The following is a 25,256-nucleotide window of genomic DNA, read 5'->3' as shown; positions in this document are numbered from 1 at the left end:
ACATCTTTCACCTTCTGATAGGAATCAAAGCACTGGTGAAAAGTTGGGCTCCTCCGAAGTAATTACGCTTTCAATTTTTATATCTTGTACAAACAGGGGAAGGAAGCTTGTTTCACAGCATAAGGGGAACCAGCTAAGAAAATTGAAATAGCAAAAGTTCTTGTTGACGATTTGTAACCACAGAGTACACAGTGTACTAACAAAGGGGAATTGTCCGATACAGCAAAAATCATAAATAAATGAATTTATGATTTTACTACATGTAATGAACAGAACAAATCTTCCCGCAAAATTAGTTCACAGTTTTAGCTTTTAGCAACAGAGTTATGTCTTCATTTTTTCTGCAGAATAGGTTCCATTCAAATTTAATTTACCAAATGACAACAATGGCAAGGGTATTGCATATTGATTCACCTACATTTTCACTTTTCCGTCAAGAATGGATATCGATTAAAAAGATGTGAAACGTTTTTAAATGTAGAATACAATTGTTAATGATGTCTTTCCAATGTGTTGTCTCAGTTTCATTGATCTTTAGTGGAGACTAAATGTTAATTGAGCTCATCTCAAGATGGTAAATAATTTTAAAATGAGAGCCGAATTGCTGTTGCCAAAAGAGTTATACGTGGAAAGCTTAAACATGTTGTTATATATGCAGACTATAGATATACTCTCTGTGTAGTCACTATATAGTTGCATAAGATGGAGACTTGTTTACCTGATGTACTTAAAATAAGGTTTACACTGTGTTTATACTATGCTGGCACCATTAGAGGGTGCAACTGGTGGAGACTGGGGTTTCCTGTCCGGTTGGTGGGGACTGTATAAAAGGGGAGCCACCATGCGGCTGCCTCACACTGGAGTTACGAATAAAGGTCCAAGGTCACTACAGTTTGAGTACAACACATTGCCTCGTGCAATCATTCATAAGTACATTACAGACACTACAACTGGCGACAAGTACACAGACTTTCATGCGATTATGCCTACTTTGGCACAGTAAAAGACTTCGCAGAGGCTGATGATTGGGATGACTTCATGGAAAGGCTCAAGCAATATTTCATGGCAAACGACCTGGCAGGGGAGAATTGGCGGAGAAGCACAAGGCTAAACTGCTGACCAGTTGTAGGCCCGAGGTCTACTGCCTCGTCAGGGACTTGCTGGCACCCACAAAGGCCAAGGATAAGATATATGATGAGCTGACTGAACTAATTTGCGATAAACTAAAACCAAAAGAGACATCCTCATGACCAGGCACAGATTCTACACTCACCGCAGACCTGAGGGCCAGGAGATTGAAAAATATGCTGCCGACTTCAGGAGACTTGCAGCATCGTGTGATTTTGGCATGCACCTCAACGAAGCATTGCAAGTCATCTTTGTATGGGAATTGGCCATGAGGGCCTCCTTCACAAGCTATTATCTGCCGACACCAAAGTCAACCTGCAGAAGGGCATCAGCATCAGTCAGGCGTTCATGACCTCAACCTCGAGCACCAAGCAAATTATCCATCCTGTGGATTCAAACCCGGCAAGTACTGTACACAGAATGATGCCTTTCACAGGCAAGACTGTAGAATGTGACTCTGCCCAGTGCAGAGAGCACAGACCTCAGGGTTCCAGAACTCAGAGTCCGCTGAGGGGTGCTAATCGAGTAGTACCATGCTGGTGTTGCGGAGGAAACCATAGGGCTCACCAGTGTCAGTTTGCTGAGTACGTATGTAAAGCCTGTAACACGAAGGGCCACTTCCAGCCTATGTGTAAAAGAAATACGACTCACCGTCTAGCAGAGGAGTCGGTAGATGACTTTGAATTCAGCGGGGAGTATGATGATTTGGCCAGAGAGGCAGCTCAGCCCCAAGAAGAAATGTATGGAGTGTATACCTGCACCACCGATTGTCCTCCAGTGAAGATGGAAGTCAAGATAAATGGCATTCCAGTCTTCATGAAAGTGGACACGGGAGCGAGCCAGTCAGTGATGAGCCAGGATGCCTTTGAGAGGCTTTGGAACGAAAGATGACCCGAGCTGGATCCAGTACAGGAAAAGTTGCGCACTTACACCAAGGAGTTGATCCCAGTCCTTGGTAGTGTGGATGTAAGTGTAATCCATAATGGCGTGGTGCACAAGTTACCTCTGTGGATTGTTGCAGGTGATGGTCCAACACTACTCAGAAGAAGGTGGATGGGGAAGATCCAGTGGAAAGGGAAGACCTCTTCACTCCAGCAATCGATGTCCCCCGTGCTCAGAGGCAGAGCAAAACCTCAGCTTGCTTGGGCCAGGCACCAGAGAACAGACCAGCGCAGCACCTGAGGCACAGACCGTCCATCATTACTGTGTGGCAATGATCCAACCAGAACGACCTAAAAGTACCTTCCCGGCTCCAGTGGCAGGACACCTGGGAGGAAGATCGAATTCACAGGCAATCTTCCGGCTTTTGTGGCAGATTCGTGGGAGAGAAGGATCAAGGCTGTCGACTCGAACACAGAGGCAAGATGGTGTCCCTGCTGCAGTGGGGTGCAGCGTGGCTGAAAAAAATGACCGCAGCCAGACCACAAGGTGCAACGCTGAGGGACCAACACGTGGTGTCTAACAAAGGATTTGATTGGGGTAAAGCCAGCAGGGTTCTCTTAAAGGAGACCTGGAACCAACTGAACTTAAAGAGACATTGTATGCATGGCAATCAATGTAACGAACCGATTAAGATTGTGAACAAAATGTTGTTGCGAGATGTCGGTACTATTCTTAATGTAAAAAACAAAATGTTGTCGCGAGATGTCGGAAATAGAGTGTCCCCAAAAGTAGCAAGCGAGCGAATTCGGGAGGGTAAAGGCACTGATCCTGATGCCCTGCCCCAGGTGTCCCCACAAGTTATAGGCAAGCGACATCAGGAGGTTGAAGGCACTGATCCTGATACCCTGCCTCAGGTCTATCCAACGCTGCAGGCACCCGATGGCACTATTCGCCACGGACCTGGAAATGAAAACGGTGCCAATACACGCATGCGGCCGCCATTTCCCAACACCCTGGTGGAGACGGCGCAGCCCCCAGACCCAGTCGCTACCTCGGCCATGTCCGGTAACGAAAGTTCAGAACCAATGAGTCCCCCAAACGGGACCTGGAACAGCCAGGTTCCCAACACGGTTAGACAGCAGGCAGAAGATTCTGCAGCCCTCAAAGGAGGACAGGAAGGCCACACACATCTGTGGATCTGCCCACCACTAGGCAACGGCAAAGGCACTGAGTCCTGGCAAGGTGAGTGAACCAAGCCCACCCCGCTAGCAGGGGACGCAGTGCCGCTATCAGACGACTAGGACCCTGTCCGGTTGCTCTGGAACTAGCGTCCTCGCATACCTGTACTGCTACCTCAGTGCTAACCATGATTGAACCATGAATGCAATCTACCCAATCTTGGCACACGACCGTAACACGTAACGAATGTAAGTCACTGAACCTAGGTGTCACAATACAAACTGTAAAAAAAAAAGAAAAAAATGTGTTTTCTTTATACTTGCACTGTGTCTGATCCTGTATGTTAAATTAATGGGCCAGCTGCATGATCTCGCTCTGGGGGAGCGGGGGGAGGAATGGATGTATATAGCCATGGACACACACATGGATCACACCCAGAACCCACTGGAACCTCCACTGCATCATTGAACCATCCAAACTGCAACCACTACCCAACATTATGGCAAAAGGACTTGGGGGTTAACAGGGAGCGAGCCAAGCCAAAGCACAGCCAAGGTGCAAGGGCTATTAGCACTTAAGTCTGGGGAGAGCTAAGCCAGAGCACAATGTGCAAAGGCAATTGGCACAAAAGACTTGGGCGAGAGTGATATTATATATGCAGACTATAGATATACTCTCTGTGTAGTCACTGTATAGTTGCATAAGATGGAGACTTGTTTACCTGATGTACTATCAATGAAGTTTACACTGTGTGTCTACTATGCTGGCACCATTAGAGGGTGGAACTGGTGGAGACTGGGGTTTCCTGCCCTGGTGGCAGGGGCTGTATAAAAGGGGAGCCACCATGCGGTTGCCTCATTCTGGAGTTACGAATAAAGGACCAAGGTCACTACAGTTTGAGTACAACACATTGCCTCGTGGAGTCATTCATAAGTACATTACAGACACTACACATGTCATAAGTGTTTCTCTTACAGCAATTGCACCTTGATGTGGCTGTACATTTTTCTTCTCACCATTTCTTTTCATTTACCCTAACATTCCATTTTGTCACTAAGTCGACAACTTTGTTGATATTTGCTTCTTATTGCTGACCCTGCTCATAAATGTATTTGTGAAGGTTTTATTTCCATTCTTATCCTAAATGAGTGAATACCTCCACTTGTTAATTCGTACTTAAGGGCTGAGAAGTAGCTGATCGGCTAAGAATCAGGAAGTAAAAGAACCAGCGGCCCACATGATCCCAGGTTCGCATACGCACAATGGTGTGCTAATCGGCTCCGTGGGAGTTTGCTGCACGGAAATTTTCAGCATTTTAAAGGATCGCATGAGATAAGTGCGGATTTACTTCCAGTGTCAGCGGCGTACTTCATAGCTTCACTGTCGACCGCCAATATCAGAAACGACCAGCTCTATATACCAGCCCAAACTTGCTGTCCAAATAACAGTGAGGCTAATGGCGCTCGCCATTATTTATACTACAACTCTTTTAGAGGAGACAAAATAAAACATTTAAATCAAGTGCCCTCCAATCTGGGGGCCACTCCAAACATTTTCCAAGGCCCTTTTTTGTTTTTTTTTGTTTTTTTGTATTTTTGTAGGTTTTTTTTGTGTTTTTTTTGGGGGCACTAAAACCATAATATACAAGTGCCCCTTATAAAAGGGGAGGGGGACACTAAAACTGGCAATGAAAACAAATTAAACTTTAAAACATATAAAATCAAATTACAATTTGGTTGCCGGGGGTAATAATGCACTCCAGTCGCTCTGGTGCCCACCTCTCGCGGAAGGCCGCGAGCTTATTTATACAACAGAAAATTCAGACGAGGGCAGGTGTGCAGTTAAACACAGAAATCAAAAAGTTGCTGTCCGAGATGCACCGCTCCGCCATTAGTTTCGTGAAAATGGCATCTCACTGACTAGCTCGCCATTGAAATGCGCTGAGTGGCATGAAATTGTTGTACTTGCACAGTACACATGAACTAAACTCTCAACGGAAAGTTTGAGCTCATCCGATGTGATGCAAGGAGCCTGTTTTGGAGACATTTAAGATCCGCACATTTTATTTAAGCCTGGATTAGCTTTCAGAGATTCTTTCATTGATGAGCTAATTAACTATTACAAGTGTTAAGTTTCATTCCTTCCAGTTTTAATTGTGGTTGGAGATTTTTAAAATGTGACAATTAAAATGAAAAACAACGGGCTAGAAATGTTGGCTGTTTGCGCCTCTCGTTGACACCCCAGGGGGCGCTAACAGTGCAAGTGACTTTTAGCCTGGGTGCGGCATCATTAAAGACTCCCGCTAACTTCCGCAGGAATTTAGCAGCGGCAATAACCGGTAGCGCCCTGCTCCGCTGCATCATCACCATGCGCAGTGCCTCGTTTTTGCTCCAGACCCTAAATTGGGTATCATCCCCTGAATCTGCGTGGGCAACGCCAGTGACAGTTTCAGGGGATGTGAACCGGGCAGCAGGTGGCTCACAGAGTGCTACTTATAAAAGGGAGGTGTTGGCCATGTTGGAAAAAAATTTTGGCATTTTTCCAAGCGCCCTGTTGGTGCTTTGAACGCGGGGTCCGTGCCGCAATCTGTCAGCTGCCCGGCACTCTGCTTGCATGCCAGGCTAGTGGCATGGCATCCCACTCCCCGGTGGTCCAGGTAGGGCCCCACAGAGTTTAATGAAAGGAAGAGCCCCTCCTACGTGGCAGGGCTACGTGGCCCAATGCGTACCGCTGCGCCCCGCTCCCTCTGCTTCTGCCCTGTTCGCGCCCCAGAGAGGAAGTGGAGTGTATTATATTGTGCTCCATTCCTTTCAGGGGCGGTAACCCCAATTTCGGGAGCAGGACAGGATTTCTGCGCCTGGCACAAAAAGTCCGGCCTCGCGGATGTTACCATGCCACAAAGGAATTTTCCCCTGGTTATTTTTCCTTTCCTTTCTGTCTCATTTTTCTCTCTCTCTTAATCCATTGTTTTTCCCCTTTCTTTATTTCCCTTTCTGTACCTGATTTGGCAGTGAATTAATTCACTCTAATTTACATTTCCTTCTCAGTTACTTCCTGAGGAAGGATGTTCTTGCTATTGAGGGAGTGCAGCAAAGGTTTACCAGACTGATTCCAGGGATGGCTGGACTGACATATGAGAAGAGACTGGATCAACTGGGCCTTTATACACTGGAATTTAGAAGGATGAGAGGGGATCTCATAGTAACATATAAGATTCTGACGGGCCGTGACAGGTTAGATGCGGGAAGAATGTTCCCGATTTTGGGGAAGTCCAGAACCAGGGGACACAGTCTTAGGATAAGGAATAGGCCATTTAGGACTGAGATGAGGAGAAACTTCTTCACTCAGAGAGTTGTTAACCTGTGGCATTCCCTGCCGCAGAGAGTTGTTGATGCCAGTTCATTGGATATATTCAAGAGGGAGTTAGATGTGGCCCTTACGGCTGCAGGGATCAAGGGATATGGAGAGAAAGCAGGAAAGGGGTACTGAGGTGAATGATCAGCCATGATCATATTGAATGGTGGTGCAGGCTCGAAGGGCCGAATGGCCTACTCCTGCACCTATTTCTATGTTTCTATGGGCCCATGTTTCAGCCTCAGTTGCTCCTGATTTTTTTGAGCAACTGGTGTACAACGGAATATCTTAGAAATTCAAATTCTCGGCATTTAGTTTGCTCCAGTTATAGTCAGTTAGAACAGTTTCACTTTGGAACAGAATTTTTTTTTCAAAAGTGGGCGTGTCCGGCCACTTACGCCTGTTTTCAAAGTTTCGTCAGTGAAAACTTACTCCAAACTAACTTAGAATGGAGTAAGTGAAGATTTTTGTACGCTCGAAAAACCTTGTCTACACTTTAGAAAATCAGGCGTAGGTTACAAATCAGGCGCAGGGAATGGTGGGGGGCGGCGGGGGGGGGTGTTTAAAGGGAAGTTTACAAACATTAAACACTTTAGTTTTACAAATAAAGAGCCATCATCAATAATAAATGATAAAAACATCAATAAATCAACCAATAAATCAATCAAAAAAAATTAATAAGAAATTATGTTTTTTTTTAAATCAATAAATAAAACATTTTCTACTTACCGACTGCAACACCGGGAGCCCTCCAACAGCATGCTGGGATGCCCCGCCCGCCCCCCCCCCCCCCCCCACCAGTGTCTCTGTCAGTGTCTCTATCTCACTGTCTGTCTGTCTGTGTGTGTCTCTCATTCTCTGTCTGTCAGTGTCTGTGTTTCTGACAGCGAGGGGAGGGGGAGGAGGGGGTTAGAGGGAGAGAGGGGGGTAGAGGGAGAGAAGGGGGCAGGGGGAGGGGAGGGAGGGAGGCAACGGGGGAGGGAAGGGGGAGGGGGAGAGGAGGGGGGGAAGAGAAGGGGGGATTGAAGAAGGGGAAAGGGGAGGAGAGGAGAAGGGAGGAAGGAGAAGGGGAAGGGAGAGGGAGGCTGAATGGGCCGGGCCCAAGACTTCGGGCAGGGCCCGTCCCCAGCACCAGATTTACAGGTAGGTGGCATTGGGTCGGGTCCGGGGTCCGGGGTCCAGGGTCAGGAGCGCGGGTCGGGTCGGGGGAAGCGCGGGTCCGGTCTGGGGGCGGGGGTGTGGGGGAGCGGGAGTTGGGTCGGTGTTGGGGTCGGGTCCGGTCCGGGGGCGGGAGGGGAGAAGCGGGAGTCGAGTCGGATCGGGAGGAAGCAGGAGCTGGGCGTGGGAAGCAGCCTTATGCACGCAGCCCCAGTGAGGCCATTTGCCAGGGCTAGGGGCTACGTGCTTCGGGCCCCTCCCACATAGTTTTGGGTGCCTGGAGCTACTGCACATGCGCGCCCACTGTAGCGCGCATGTGCAGAGGTCCCGGCACTGTTTTCAGCACAGGGACCTAGCTCCGCCCCCTACAGCTCGTGCTGCGCCGCGCCCGACTCCAGAGGACCAGCAGGGAGCCGGAGAATCTGTAAGTTTTTTTTAGGCGCACTTTGTGGCGCGAAAAACGGGCATCCAGGTCGGGGCTGCGCCGTTCTAGGCGCGGCCCGAAACTTGGGCTCCATGTTTCTATGATTGCGCTGTTAATTTCACATCTTTCAATCTGATTGGTTAGGGAGATGCACTGTTGCTTTACTTGTTCACTCAGGTCCCTGACTCTTTCAGTAACTTGTCCAAAATATCATCACGATTAAATGGGCAAGGGCAAGTCTAACTAACAGCAAACGCCATTAGATTCACTCCTACAATAAATTATGGCCTATTTTCTTTTTTTAATCAATATAAATGGAATTATGTGTCTAAAGCTTCTTTATGTGTCAGCCTTGGTTCAGTTGCAGAACTCTCATCTGAGTCTGAAGGCTGTGGGTTCAAGCCCCACTCCAGAAACATTAGCACATAATCTAGGCTGACACGTCAGTGTAATAATGAGGGAGTGCTGCATTGTCAGTGTGCTGTCTTTCAGATAAAACATTAAACCAAGATTTTGTGCCCCCTCATGTTGATGTAAAAGGTTACATAGTACTATTCAGAAAAGTTGTAATTCTTTGAAGCGTACCATGCAAACTTTTACATTTTCCCAGTGTCCTGGTCAATATTTATCCCTCAACCAACAATGTTAAAGAAAAAAATTATCAATCTATAATCTCATTACTGTTTGTGGGACTTGTCTGTGTGCAAATTATCTGTCGTGTTTTACCTACATTAAAACAGTGACTGCACTTCAGAAGTATTTTGTTGGCTGTGAGCCCCTTTGAGACATCTTAAGGGCATGAAAGGTGCTATATAAATGAAGGTATGTCTTTATTCATTTGTTCAAACTATCTGGATATCCAGTAATGTATTTCTTTAACTGTTGTTTGGTGCACTGTTAATAATTTCTTATGAATACAGTGTGCAATCTAATGTTGTTTGTTCACATCCAATCCCCAGAATTTTTTTAGGGCAAAGACTTTTATTTATATAGCACCTTTTCACATTTCTCAATGTCGTAAGGGCTTCGTATGCGTGAATAAACCTCTGAAGTGTAGCAGTTATTATATAGGTAAACACAGCCACCATTTTACACAGAAACGATTTCACAAGCAGTAATACCCAGTCAAATATGTCTTTTGTGGTGTTGGTTGTGGCAGAAATGTTGGGTGGGACACCAAGAGAATTATCTGCTCTTCTTCAAATACTATTTTGGGATTTTAACATCCAGCAGACCTGCTAGATTAGGCACCCCAGGACTGATCACTGCATCCAATTCGAGCACACGCGACACTTGACAATTTCATCCTCATTAATTGTTATGCCTTTTCCCTCTGAATTATTTGCTGCATTTTTAAATTTCAACTTGAATTTATCTTTTACCTAATCAAACCTCTCCCCTTAATTTATAAGGTACAAAGGTTTTAATTTCCTTTTATTGTTCAATGTAGCACTCCCTCAGCACTGCACTGGCATGTCAGCCTAGATTATGTGCTCAACTCTCTGGATTAAAAATTGACCCAATCCTTCTGATTCAGGGGTGGGAGTACAAACAACTGAGCCAGGGTGACACTGAGCTAATAAGTGTGGAGGCGTACCAATTTTGAGAAGGTATCCTGAAATATTTGCATATACAGAGGGCCTAACACCTTTTTCAGGAGTGGGCTTTGGACAATTAGGGCTGGGAATTAGCCTCCACCCGGTTTGGGGGCAGATAAGTTGGAGGGACGTGGCAGAAAATTTGGCACTTTAACTTTGTCACCACCTCCCAGTGCTTTAGGACGCTGTTTGAGGTGGTGTAGGGTCGGGTTTGCGTTAGGAGCGCAGCGGTGATGATGTCAGCTTAAAGGGGAGGGATGCTGTGGGGTCTAGTGAGGCCTCCTTGGTGCCCACTGGGCCACTTGGGAGGAGTTCAGCCCGCCAGCGGCCCGGCACCCAAGAAGGGATGCTGGCGGGCTGTTGGCAGCCCAGCCGAGCCAATGGCCACCATTGTCGGGCCGACTGCAGAGTCGGCCGACAATTAAAATAACATAGCGGCCGCCGCGATGTGCGCTCCCCTTTAAGGGTGGCCGCACCGCCCAGCCACTGGCAGCTTCTCGCCTCGTGACCTGCCGGGGGCACCGACCAGCGGTGGCCGCACTCCTGCTAGGCAACTTCTCCCGCGGGGCGGAAAAGGGGTTGCTGCTGGGCGGTAAAGTGTTGGCGTGTGGTCGATAACCGGTCAGAGCGCAGGGAGGGGCAGAAAATTGGGGGCATTGCGGATGAGTCACACCCTTCACCTGCTCCTACCGCCCCATTACCACCTCTTAGAGGCAGTAACAGGCCTTAAAAAAGGGGCAATTTCGACCCCCCCAGACTTCAGCTTTTATCAATATGGCAGTGGGTGGTCTTCTGGCGCAGAATGTGAACCGTGCACCCTACCCGCCATATTGAACAGTTAGGCACCCATTGTATGCCTGTAAAATTGGTGTGGCATCAACGAATGTGTTTAAATGGTTTTATTATTGTGTGCACTTTGGTAGTCCAGGGTCAGTGACTACACTACAAAAAAAAAAGTACTTCACTGGCTGCAAAGCAGTTTGAGACGTCTCGTGGTCGTAAAAGCCGCTGTATAAATGCAAGACTTTCTTTTTTTCAGTGTTATAGTTATGGTGCTATTCCTGTTGTCTTGAGTAGCTTTATTACTGTAATGTTTGTAGTTATTCCACTGGCCTAGTGCTTGAGCTGGAAACAAACTAAACTGATCAGTCCAGGCGATAGGCATTTTCCTGAACCTTAGTGGTCATTCCACGATATTGTTATGGATGAAAAGTAGATTGGATGTTAAGTGATGTACCTCATGGTCACTGTTATCTGCTGGGGCTCATTGTTGATCGCCATTCGGGATCAGGCCTCGGGTTTTTTTTTTTATCTGTTTTTATTTGCCTCGCTCACGGCTGCTGGTGGATGGGGTGCATTGATGCACCATGCCTGATTGGGACAGACCAACTGGTCTTTTTCTGTCCAGCTTTTCCATATGTAGCACACTCTAAAAGGGTTTCCCTCTTACAGTTTCAAAGCAAATATTTTTTAACTAATTGAAAATAGCCATTATCTATTTTGGACAGGAATCTGATAATTATGATGTCACACTGCTTGCTATTTCTTACTAATCACACAAGGAAAATATAAATGATGGTATATGGGTGTTGGGAGTGTTAGACTAGTCATTTTATAAGAACAGGTATTTAATACATCTCCCTTGATGGCTTAATGTATAAATAAATTGCCAGGTTTGGTATTGTGGATGTACAGAACAAGAAGGTCTCATGTTTGTTGAGTTTCTTTTTAATCATTCACGGGATGTGGGCATCGCTGGCAAGGCCAGCATTTATTGCCCATCCCTAATTGCCCTTGAGAAGGTGGTGAGCTGCCTTCTTGGTATCACTGAGTGGTTTGCTAGGCCATTTCAGAAGGCAGTTAAGAGTCAACCACATTGCTGTGGGTCTGGAGTCACATGGAAGGAGGCCAGATTTCCTCCCCTAAAGACATTAGTGAACCAGATGGGTTTTCACAACAATCCGATGGTTTCATGGTTACCATTACTGATACTAGCTTTTTATTTCAGATTTGTTTAATTCACTGAATATAAATTCCCCAGCTGCCATGTCTTCAGATCATTAGTCGAGGCCTCTGGATTACTAGTCCAGTAACATTACCACTATGCTATCGAACCGCTAGTTAGCTCAATTCTGCTGTGTTGGCAATAAAGAAAGAAATGCTTGGATTTATATTGCGTCTTTCACAACCACCGGATGTCTCAAAGTGCTTTACTGCCAATGAAGTACTTTTGAAGTGCAATCACTATTGTAATGTAAGACGAGGGTGCTGCCATGAAGCCTTATTCTTGTCTTTCTGACAGAACAGGGTGTTTGTTATGACAAGGGCATGTTCTAAGCATTTCATCAGGAGGAGGGTGCTGTTGGAGTTGGTTTTCCCTACCCCCTTGCCAATCACACTTCCCCAGAGATATGTGTCCTTTCCAATTCTGGCGTTAACGTCGCCCAGGAGGATCAGTTTGTCGCCCATTGGTACTCAGGACAGGGAATGTTCGAGACTGGACTCATCTTTGGTCTCGGCTGTAGCTTTCAGTGTTGGGGCATATGCACTGATGACCACAGCGCACTGGTTGCGGGCTAGAGTGAGCCAAAGAGTCATGAGGCATTCGCTTATCCTGCAGGGGGAGTCTCTGAGACTCCCAATTACTTGATTTTTATGGTGAAGCCAACCCCATAGAGGCTTCTGGTTTACCTTTCCAGAAGAACGTGTAACCACCACCTTGTTGGTTGAGCTGGCTTTCTATAAGGTTTACACATTTTCACAAAAGGCACAGGAAGAGGCCACAAACTAAAAATGGTTTAAAGAAACTTTTGGCACTGCCTGGGCGGGAAAAAGGGCGCCAGCCTGGGGCAGGTGGTGACTCATCACCGATCGATACGATCTCTGTGGTCAGGAGTCAGACCTGATTATACATCGGGCAGAGGAGCCCCGAGATTGATTGACCGGAGGGGGAAAGATAGTTCCCTAAGGAGACTGCAAGTCTATGAAAGACCAGGACAATAAAGGATCCCACAACGTGCACATTTTTGAATAACGGGGCACTAAAGATAAGGAATTATCTTTTGCCCTGTTGACTCAGTGTGCAAATTGTGGCTATCCAGACCCATCACCACAGCAGTCCAAACAGATCACCACAAATATCGAAACCGATCCAGACGCATTAACGGAAAACTCAGCCAGCAGGAGATTTATTCATAAAATGGATATATATGTACGAGCTGAGAGCAACTCAATGGGAATGGAAGGAAGAAAACATGGGAATGAGAAGAACAGAGTAGACCAGAAGGACAAGCAGGATGAGAAAGAGGGAGGGAACATCGCAGAGGAATAACCAGCCAAGGAACAAACGACCACGAGCTTACAATCGACAACAACAGCAACTAACTGGTGGGTGATTGTATGTCTTCGGTCAATTCTCTCAGAAGTCTTGTTCTGTAATTTTTAGTTGGTTTTTGCACTTCTCCTGCCCGCCGGGTCTCACTGAGGGCAACGATGTCAATGTTGAAATGTGTGAGCTCCCGGGCAACGATAGCAGTTCGGCATTCCGGTCTGTCGCTATTGGGTTTGTCCATGAGGGTCCTGATATTCCAGAACTTCATTTGGAAGGGTGGAAGATGCCTGTGCGTGAATTCTTTTAACATGGGGTGGCCGTTGCACACCAACTACCACACGGGCTTGGCAGAGCAAGGTCTTGGTCTAGTAGCAAGGGGGTCCAAAATTACTGGAGACCAGGCTCCGCTGCATGGGCCGAGTACATACACTCACACATACTCCTACTGTCCTCCTTTCTCCTTCCCACAGGTCCTCTATGTAGGTGGTTTGCCTTGGTGGTTTCAAATCACCTCAGCCTACGGTTCTAGACATGGGAATTATTTGGGAGAGCAGAAAACTGAACCAGAGACAGGTCTTTCGGCCTCAACCCTACAATACTTTATTCAGTTCCACACACACACACAAACACACACACATACCAGTAAAAGTAACACCTGGTGGCGTAAACGAAACAGTACATCAGTACAAAGACTGGCCTGACATAACAGGCCCCTGTCGCAAATTAAGATGACGAAGAAAACAACACACTATGATAATGTACAGGGTATAACTGGATTCATTCAACAAATCCCACCTTACACACATTATAATCACATGCAGCACCTCCCCACTAAACCCCTAAGGCTTGGTTTGGGACAGACGACACCCCCTCACACTCGATTCAGTGGTCTTAATGGTGCATAGGCTTGGATAATGCTGACCCAGATTGGCTTACTTGCTGCTTCCTCCTTAGGGGAAGCTTTCTCTTCCAATTCCATGCCGCCATTGCAGCATTCAGGTCCTGGTCTCGAGGGTCCTTCCGAAGGTAGAGGCTCTTAGTCCCTCATTGGTGGGTTTCCTCTCCGTCCCGGACGGAGTGCACAGTTATAACAGCAAAGAGAAGCGAGAGAAATGGCAGCAAACTGCCTTCTCTTATACGTTGCAGTCCATGCTTCTTCCTGCCAAAATAGAGTATTTCCTTTGTTTGGGGTGATTGTCTGAATGGCCCATCATTCCAATTCTTACGTTTGTGTATTTTGTCGATGGCTCCTGATGGCTTCTGCTTCCACTGGGTCTGGGACTTAATGGCAGTTCTTTGTTCGGTTTCCCGCCTTTCGGGGCTATCTCAACGAGGTAATGGCATAAATGGCCGTTGATGGGTTTCTGCTTTACACCCGATCTTGGGCTAAGTGGTTTCCCATTACAGAACCATCCTGCCAATCGCCTGGATGAGTTTTTTCTCCTGGCCATTGTTGCCCAGAGACTTCGGTCTGCTCCAGACATTAACACAAACAAGCTGCTGTCTTCTTTTCAGCAAACAATGAAATGCAATATGTCCAAAACTCCCAATCTTTGGGAAACAGTACAGTGCCCAACGTGTTCTTTAATAAAAACCTCCTGGCATAAGCACTTTGTCCAATATCCTTTAATATATTCCTGGGGCCTGTGCCAATGCTTACATCTCTTTACTGGGTTTCATAGGATGCAGTGGTGGCCTCATGAACTTGCTGTTGGCCCGTGCTGCTCCTTCCTTGGGCTACGACCCCATTGCTGGTCCACGCTGCACCGCTGTTCCTCGCTGCTTCCTATTATGGACCATTTTCCATACCTCGGGAGCCTACTGTCAACAAGGACAGATGTCAATGACCAAGTCCAACTCCCACTTTCAGTGTGCCAGTGCAGCCTTCGGTCACTGAGTAAGAGAGTCTTTGAAGACCTCAAACCCAGCACCAAGCTCATGGTCTACAGAGCAGTAGTGATACCCACCCTCCTATATGCTTCAGAGACATGGACTATGTACAGCAGGCACCTCAAAGCACTGGAGAAGTACCACCAGCACTGCCTCCGCATGATCATGCAACTCCATTGGCAGGATAGGCGCACCAACGTCAGTGTTCTCACTCAGACCAACATCCCCACCATCAAAGCATTGACCACGCTCGATCAGCTCCGCTGGATGGGCCACATCATCCGCATGACCGATGCGAGACTCCCAAAACAAGCGCTCCACTCGGAGCTCCGACACGGCAAGTGAGCCCCAGGTGGGCAGAGGAAACACTTCAAGGACACCCTCAAAGCCTCCTTGAAAAAGTGCAACATCCCCACTAACACCTGGGAATCCCTGGCCCAAGACCGCTCAAAGTGGAGGAGAAGCATCCGGGAAGGTGCCGAACACGAGTCTCTTCGTCGGGAGTAAGCTGAAGCCAAGCGTAAACAGCGGAAGGAGTGCACGGCAACCCAAGCACTCTACCCACCCATCCCTTCAACCACCATCTGCCCCACCTGTGACAGAGAGTGTTGGTCCTGCATCGGATTCATCAGTCACCTGAGAACTCATTTTTAGTGTGTAATCAAGTCATCCTCGACTCCAAGGGACTGCCTAAGAAGTAGGAAAAATAAGGATGCAAGAATGGGTCCCAGAACCCCCTGGGATAAGAAAGATGAAATAAAAATTGGCTTTCTCATCCTGATCGCTAATTATGCCAGAAAGTTAGAGTGTTAGAGTTAAAGTGAAGACAGGACAGGGTTTGACTTTGATTGCCCATGGTTGAATAGCTAGCTGACCCTCACTATCTGGACTCAAACTTGTACAAGCTGCAGAGAGGTGCACAGCACTGGTGCAAGTGCACCTTAGAACGAGTTTGCGCAGTTAGGGAGGGAGGGGGAAACACTGGGGGGAGAGAAAAATGAATTGGAAAAAAGGACAGGTATTTGATGATCAAAATGAAGAGTTACATTCTTGCACAATGGTGAGAGTTTTTCTTCACCTACCACACAGATCTCTAAAGATGTTCATGTAATTTTATCCAGCAACAAGGAGAATCTGACATCCTGATAGTGAAACCAGGCTGCTAACAATCTCTCAACTGCGATCGATAGCTCCACGCAGTAACTGGAAAGCATCCACTATGAAACGTGCTTTTATTGTGTGGATGAAATAATAAAAGTGTGTTATTGCTGGAAGCTAGATATTCGAAGAGTGTTCTGTGTATGAATAGAGAAAAAATATATATTTGAAGCCTAGAGTTCATCTTTAAGTCAGATCCAGTGAGTTGCAACACCACTTTAGTGGTTGCAGGAGAAAGATGTGCTCTTAAAGCAATTTTTAGAGCAGCATTTAATTGTAGAAATCAAGGAACTTGACCTCCTGGAGGGATCAGAAAAGAATTATAGCTGGTGAAAGAGCCGAAAATCATCCCTTCCTGATAAATGAGTGATCCTGCTGATTTCAGCTCACATCATAATAACACCATTTTATAAAAACACCGAAGATGACTTTCACGAGGGGTCTCCTCTGGCAGAAGGTCCATAGCGACGCCATAAGAACAGCACAAGCACCCTCGCAGGAGTTCATCCCCACGCGCACATCGTTCAAGGAACATGACTCTTCAGAGAAGAGTTGATCTACAAACTAATTGCAAGTATTTAAAGGCATCAGCAACATACAAGTGGATAGATTGAGGTGATGGGGCCAGGTAGAACTCGGACCCACCCATTTATATTTTAAAATAGGGAGTGAGATCGGATGTACAGTTTTACTTTTTCACAGAGGAAGGTCAACCAGTAAAACAGCATGCCAGAGGTGATAGTGAAGACTGACTCTATCCAGTCCTTCAAGAAGGCATGAAGACACATTTATGGAAAACTCTGAAATCACAGTGGAAGAAATTGGTTAACAGCCAACTGGTTTGGGACTTCTTGAGCCTTGTCGGATTGCCTTAGATGGGGTGTGTTGTGCCTTGAGTAAAGAATCTGACCAGATACTGTAAGCTTAAAGTAATGTGTGACCGTACTCCTTTATTACAGGACTCCAGAGTGCCTCTCCAGCCTGTGAGGCCTCCTTATGTACAGGTGCTCCCAAGGGATTGTGGGATCCCTTGGGACTCCAGGGGATGAGCCCTCTATTGGTTAAACAAGGTATTTACAGGTTTACATATGTAACAACACTCCCCCGCCAAAGTCAATATGTAACTATTTACAATGTGAGTCAATCTGGGGCCTTCCTTTCTCTGGTTGATCGCCTCAGTGCAAATGCTGGTTTTGGTGAGTCGTTTATTGGGCCCTCGTTGGGCTGTTGCGCAGCTGGCCTTGCAGGGCTGCTGGGTGTGTTGAGTCCTGCTGGGCTGGTGTAGGTGATGGGTTCTGCTTCATGGTTAACCGCTGGGTCGGCTACCACTTGTGTGTGCTAGGGGGGTCAAAAAAGGTAGGGTCTATTGTGGGTTGTTCTGGATAGTCGGTGAATCTGAGTTTGGTTTGGTTCAAGTGTCTTCTGCAGGTGAGTTCATTTGAAAGTTTGACCAGAAACACCCTACTCCCATCTTTGGCCATGACAGTGCCAGGAAGCCTCTTGGGTCCATGTCCATAGTTCAACACAAATACAGGATCATTAATCTCGATTTCGCATGACACATTTGCGCAATCATGATATGTATTCTGTTGAAGCCGCCTGCTCTCTACCTGTTCATGTAGATCAGGATGGACTAACGAGAGCCTTGTCTTAAGTGCCCTTTTCAGGAGCAATTAAGCGAGGGGAACCCCAGTAAGCAAGTGGAGTCTTGTGCGGTAACTAAGCAGGACTCGGGATAGGCGAATCTGCAATGAGCCTTCAGTTACCCTCTTCAAGCTCTGCTTGATTGTTTGCACTGCTCGCTCTGCCTGACCATTGGACGCTGGTTTGAACGGGGCAGATGGGACATATTTGATCCCATCGCGGGTCATGAACTCTTTGAACTCGGCACTGGTGAAGCACAGCCCATTGTCACTCACAAGGACACCAGGCAAGCTGTGCGTGGCAAACATGGCCCGTAGGCTTTCAATGGTTGTAGCGGACGTGCTTGCTAACATTATCACACATTCAATCCATTTGGAATACGCGTCTACAACCACATGGGCCTGCATAGTCGACATGGACCTGGACCATGGTTTGGAGGGCCAGGACCACAAACTTAGTGGCGCCTCACTGGGTGCATTGTTTAACTGTGAACATGTGTTACATTTGTGCACACAGAACTCTAAGTCTGCATCGATACCGGGCCACCACACATGGGATCTGGCTATCACTTTCATCATTACAATGCCTGGGTGTGTACTGTGGAGGTCATTAATGAAAGTGTCCATGCCCTTTTTTGGCACCACGAGCTGATTACCCCATAGGAGGCAGGCTGCCTGTATGGACATTTCATCTCTGCGCCGCTGGTATGGCTTTATTTCTTCCTGCATCTATAATGGGACACTAGACCAACTCCCGTGGAGCACACAGTTTTTTACTAAGGAAGGTAAGGGGTCCTGGCTCCTCCATGTTCTAATCTGTCGGGCGGTAACAGGTGATTGCTCACTCTCGAATGCAGCCATCATCATAACTAAATCTGCGGGCTGTGCCATCTCCACCCCTGTGGTAGGAAATGGCAGCATACTGAGAGCATCGGCACAGTTTTCTGTGCCTGGCCTGTGGCGGATGGCGTAGTTGTATGCGGACAATGTGAGCGCCCATCTTTGGATGCGGGCTGATGCATTTGTAGTTATCCCCTTACTTTCAGAAAAGAGGGATATCAGTGGCTTATGGTCGGCTTCCAATTCAAGTTTGAGCCCAAACAGATATTGATGCATTTTCTTTACCCCTTAAACACACGCTAATGCTTCTTTTTCGATCATGCTGTAGGCTCTCTCAGCCTTAGACAGACTTCTGGATGCATAATGAATTTCCAAGATTCATCAGCTTGTTGTAATACACATCTGACCCCGTTTGACGATGCATCACATGCTAGTACCAAACGCTTACATGGATCATACAACACAAGCAATTTGTTTGAGCTTAACAATTTCCTCGCCTTCTCAAAGGCATTTTCTTGGCTTTTATCCCATACCTATTCATCTCCTTTATGCAGTAAAGAGTGCAGCGGTTCTAACAGTGTGCTAAGACCGGGTATGAAGTTACCAAAGTAGTTCAGGAGTCCGAGAAATGACCGCAGCTCCTTCACGTTCTGTGGCCTCGGTGTGTTCTTGATTGCCTCCGTCTTCAAATCAATGAGCCTGATGCTGAACGCCGTGATTCTTCTCCCCAGGAACTCCACTTTAGCGTTTTAACCAGAGCCCCACATGATTAAGCCAACTAAGAAACTCCTCCAGGTTCTGCACGTGCTTGATGGTGTCCCGACCTGTAACCAAGATGTTGTCCTGGAAGACCACAGTGCGCGGGACCAACTTCAGCAAGCCTTCCATGTTCCTCTGGAATATCGCCGCGGCTGATCGAATCACAAACAGGCATCTGTTGTAAATGAAGTAACCTTTGTGCGTGTTGATGCAGGTGAGACCTTTCGATGATTTATCCACCTTCTGCGTCATGTAGGCCGAGGTCAAGTCCAGCTTCGTGAATGTTTTCCCTCCCACCAGCATCACAAATAGGTCTTCTGCCTTTGGTAGCGGGTATTGATCCTGCAGTGAGAAACGATTGATAGTTACTTTGTAATCACCACAGATTCTGACGGTGCCGTCTTCCTTGAGGACTGGAACAATCGGACTGGCCCACTCGTTGAATTCGATCGGCGAAATGATGCCTTCTCGTTGCAGCCAGTCCAGCTCAATCTCCACCCTCTCTTTCATCATGTACAGCACTGCTCTCATCTTGTGATGGATGGGTCGCGCCCCCGGAATCAAATGGATCTGTACTCTTACTCCTTGGAACTTCCCAATGCCCGGTTCGAAAAGCGAGGGGAACTTGTTTAGGACCTGGGCACATGAAGTGTCGTCGATGGATGAGAGTGCTCGGATGTCGGTCCCAGTTCCAGCATATCTTTCCCAGCCAGGTCCTGCTGAACAGTGTGGGGCCATCGTCCAGTACTAACCAGAGTGATAAATTGTGAACCGCTCCATCGTAGAAGACCTTTACATAGCACTGCCGATTACGGGAATCAGTTCCTTTGTGTACGTTCTCAGTTTAGTATGAATGGGAGTCAGGACTGGCCTTGAGGCCTTGCGGCACCACAATTTATCGAAAGTCTTGATGCTCATTATGGACTGGCACGTGCCCGTGTCCAGCTCCATTAACACCGGGAGTCCATTTAATTCAACCTTCAGCATTATCTGGGGACACTTTGTGGTAAATGTGTGCACCCCATATACCTCTGCCTTCTCAGTCTGAGGCTCTGGTTCGTCATAGCCCACCATGGATCTGTCCTCCTCTGCAACATGGTGGTTTGCAGGATCAGCAGGGTTTGCAGCTCGCCTGCACATTCGTTGGAGGTGTCCCATTGTTCCACAGCCCTTGCAAACGTATCCTTTGAAATGGCATGAATGGAAACGATGATCACTTCCGCAGTGCCAACAAGGTGTTAATGGCCTTGCATTCACCACCCTTGATGGTGGACTCTGAGACATCTGTGGATGGGCAGCTGCAGGCATGTGAGTCCTGCCCTGTACATTATGATTCAAAAACAACATTACTTTGTTCACAGTACTTGCAGCACCACTCGTGTGCTGCGAGATTTGTTTGGTATTGTCACTGGTGGCGATGAACGCCTGGGCTATCGCTATGGCTTTACTCAAGATTGGGGTCTCTACAGTCAAAAGTTTGCGAAGTATTACTTCATGGCCAATGCCAAGTACAAAGAAGTCCCTGAGCATGTGCTCCAAGTGTCCTTCAAATTCACAATGTCCTGCAAGGCACCTTAGCTCGGCGACGTAGCTTGCCACTTCCTGGCCTTCAGATCTCTTATACGTGTAGAACCGGTACCTCACCATCAGAACGCTTTCCTTCAGCTTTAGATGCTCCCAGAATAGTGTGCACAAATCATTGTATGGCTTCCATGTGGGTTTCGCTGGAGCGAGCAGATTTTTCATGAGGCCATACGTTGGTGCCCTGCAAACTGTGAGGAGGATCGCCCTTCATTTGGCAGCGTTCACTTCTCCTTCCAGCTCGTTGGCCACGAAGTATTGGTTGAGTCGCTCCACGAAGGTTTCCCAATCATCTCCCTCCGAAAATTTCTCCAACATGTCCACAGTTCTCTGCATTGTTGCGGTGGGGTTCGTCATCTGTATCTTGTCACCAGTTATGTCTTGAATAAAGAATCTGACCAGATACTGTAAGCTTATAGTAATGTGTGACCCGTAGTCCTTTATTACAGGTCTCTAGAGTGCTTCTCCAGCCTGAGAGGCCTCCTTATGTACAGGTGTTCCCAAGGGATTGTGGGATCCCTTGGGACTCCAGGGGATGAGCCCTCTGCTGGTTAAACAAGGTATTTACAGGTTTACATATAAAACAGAGTGGAGAGCAATTTTTGAGGGAGGATTTCTCAGTTGGCTTCAGTCTCCTTTTTGGTTGGGGGTGGGTGGAGAAAGAATGGTCAGTTATGGAAACAAGTGCAGCAAGAAATACGGTGAGCATAGATGGACATGAAGACATAAGTAAAGGTATTCAGCTGTTTTGAAAAATGTTAGTCTATTTCTAACACCTATTTAAATTGCGAACTTAGTGCCTATAGGGAAGCATTTTTAACCCCCAAAAACGGGTAGGTTAGGGTCGGGTGGGAGATTAAAGAGTTAAAAAATATGAATAACGACTTCAACCCACCTCCAACCCTCCCATTTCTGGTCTTAATGAAGACCGGACGGAGCCAGCAGCCAACCTGCTCCCAGGAGGTGGGTTGACACTTTCAATATAACAATGAGGCTGAGTGCCTCATTTTAAGGTAAGTGCCTTTCCAATTACCTGCTGGATCCTGTGTTCCTGCCTCGCCAACCCCCCGCAATCGGGCACCCCTCAACCTTTCCGATCTCCCCGTGAATTCCCACCCCGAGGCCTCCAATCCACAGCCTCCCGCCAACGTAGCTTCCAATCTACGATCCCCTCCCCGCAACTCCAGCCTTCTGACCACCCTCGGCCTCTGACTCTCCTCTCCAGCCTCTCATTTCTGCCCTCCGGCCTCCGATCCCCGGCCCCCGACCCCCTCTCCAAATTCCATCCTTCCGACTTCTTTTGGGAATCTCCAGCCTTCCGACCCATCCGACATTTTCTAGCCTTCAGACCCCCTCCAATTATCCCTGTCTTCCAAAACCCACCCCCCTTTCTTGATCCTGGCCGTTCAACCTCCCCCCACCCTGCACCCGACCCCCCACCCCTCCCTCCCTCCTCTGCAGCCACGTGCCGCAGGACTACCCGCCCGACATCCAGCCTGCCTCTCCATCTGGTTGGCTACAGGCAGGAAACAAAGAAGCAAATTGTTAATCAGGCCTTGCTGTTAAATTTGGCTGGGCCTGAGGGAAAGCTTTTCTCCCGGTTTCCCAACCATATTCCAGTCCCCCTGCATCAAAACAAAAGCAAATTACTGCAGATTCTGGAATCTGAAATAAAAACAGAGGGCTAGAACCTCCACTTTTGTGGTATAAAAAAATGGGCGATATTTCCGGTGTGGGCGGCAAGAAAGGGTTTTCAGATCGCCGGCTTCTTGTCCATTCTCAAACCACCTAATCTCCACTTTTGAAAATGGGCGTTAGCGTTAAATTTTTTTGACCTTCTGCCATAAAGTGTGGCGGTCCTTAGCAACGGCATGGCAACGCTCAAATCCCGCGATTCTGGAGGTCAAGGGTCACCATGACATGCACAGAAGAGGAAAGAGGGAGCTCAGAGGGACGGAAGGCGTGGCTGGGTGCGGTGTGGCTGCTTTAGGAGGAAGGAGGGAGACTTTAGAGCTTCACAGCAAGTAGGCAAACAAAAAGTAGGTGTTATAAGTCACATAATTGATCAAATTTGGCCTATAATGGAGAGACAGAGGAGGAGACATCACAGCACACTGTGGAGACTGATACTGGAGAGAGCAGTGACTTGAGAGAGGAGTACATTGGAGGGTGCAAAACATAGAAATATAGAAAATAGGTGCAGGAATAGGCCATTCAGCCCTTCGAGCCTGCACCACCATTCAATAAGATCATGGCTGATCATTCACCTCAGTATCCCTTTCCTGCTTTCTCTCCATACCCCTTGATCCCGTTAGCCGTAGGGGCCAGATCTAACTCCCTCTTGAATATATCCAATGAACTGGCATCAAAAACTCTCTGCGGTAGAGAATGCCACAGGTTAACAACTCTCTGAGTGAAGATGTTTCTCCTCATCTCAGTCCTAAATGGCTTACCGCTTATCCTTAGACTATGTCCCCTGGTTCCGGACTTCCCCAACATCGGGAGCATTCTTCCTGCATCTAACCTGTCCAGTCCCATCAGAATTTTCTATGCGATCCTCTCTCATCCTTCTAAACTCCAGTGAATACAGGCCCAGTCGATACAGTCTCTCCTCATATATCAATCCTGCCATCCCGGGAATCAGCCTGGTGAACCTTCATTGCACTCCCTCAATAGCAAGAACGTCCTTCCTCAGATTAGGAGTTCAAAATTGAGCACAATATTCCAAGTGAGGCCTCACCAAGGCCCTGTACAAGTGCAATAAGTCCTCCCTGCTCCTATACTCAAATTTCCAGCTATGAAGGCCAACATACCATTTGCCTTCTTCACTGTCTGCTGTACCTGCATGCCAACTTTCAATGATTGATGTACCATGACACCCAGATCTCGTTACACCTCCCCTTTTCCAAATCTGCCGCCATTCAGATAATATTCTGCCTTCATGTTTTTGCCACCAAAGTGGATAACCTCACATTTATCCACATTATACTGCATCTGCCATGCATTAGCCCACTTACCTAACCTGTCCAAGTCACCCTGCAGCCTCTTAGCGTCCTCCTCACAGCTCATACTGCCACCCGGCTTAGTGTCATCTGCAAACTTGGAGATATTACACTCAATTCCTTCATCTAAATCATTGATGTATATTGTAAATAGCTGGAGTCACAGCACTGAACCCTGCGGCATCCCACTAGTCACTGCCTGCCATTCTGAAAAGGACCCGTTTATCCCGACTCTCTGCTTCCTGTCTGCCAACCAGTTCTCTATCCACGTCAGTACATTACCCCCAATACCATGTGCTTTGATTTGCACACCAATCTCTTGTGTGGGACCTTGTCAAAAGCCTTTTGAAAGTCCAAATACACCACATCCACTGGTTTTCCCTTGTCCGCTCAACTAGTTACATCCTCAAAAAATTCTAGAAGATTTATCGAGCATGATTTCCTTTTCATAAATCCATGCTGACTTGGACTGATCCTGTCACTGCTTTCCAAATGTGTTGCTATTTCATCTTTAATAATTGATTCCAACATTTTCCCCACTACTGATGTCAGGCTAATTGGTCTATAATTACACATTTTCTCTCTCCCTCCTTTTTTAAAAAGTGGGGTTACATTAGCTAACCTCCAGTCCATAGGAACTGATTCAGAGTCGATAGACTGTTGGAAAATGATCACTAATGCATCCACTATTTTTATGGCCACTTCCCTTACTCTGGGATGCAGACTATGAGGCCCTGGGGATCTATCGGCCTTCAATCCCATCAATATCACGAACACAATTTCCTGCCTAATAAGGATTTCCTTCAGTTCCTCCTCTCCTCGGTCCCCTAGTATTTCCGGAAGGTTATTTGTGTCTTCCTTCATGAAGACAGAACCAAAGTATTTGTTCAACTGGTCTGCCATTTCTGTGTTCCCCATTAAAAATTCACCTGAATCTGACTGCAAGGGACCTACGTTTGTCTCCACTAATCTTTTTCTCTTCACATATCTATAGAAGCTTTTGCAAGTCAGTTTTTATGTTGCCAGCAAGCTTCCTCACATACTCTATTTTCCCCCTCCTAATTAAACCCTTTGTCCTCCTCTGCAGAATTCAAAATTCCTCCCAATCCTCAGGTTTGCTATTTTTTCCTGCCTAGTTATATGCCTTGCACTGAACACTATCCTTAATTTCCCTTGTTAGCTATGGTTGAGTCAATTTCCCCATTTTATTTTTACTCCAGACAAGGATGTACAATTGTTCAAGTTCATCCATGTGATCTTTTCAATGTTTGGCATTGCCTATCCACCGTCAACCCTTCAAGTATCATTCGCCAGTCTATTCTAATCAAT

Source organism: Pristiophorus japonicus, chromosome 1 (assembly GCF_044704955.1).
Source record: "Pristiophorus japonicus isolate sPriJap1 chromosome 1, sPriJap1.hap1, whole genome shotgun sequence".
Lineage (NCBI taxonomy): Eukaryota > Metazoa > Chordata > Chondrichthyes > Pristiophoridae > Pristiophorus > Pristiophorus japonicus.
Note: the sequence above shows the minus strand (reverse complement) of the source record.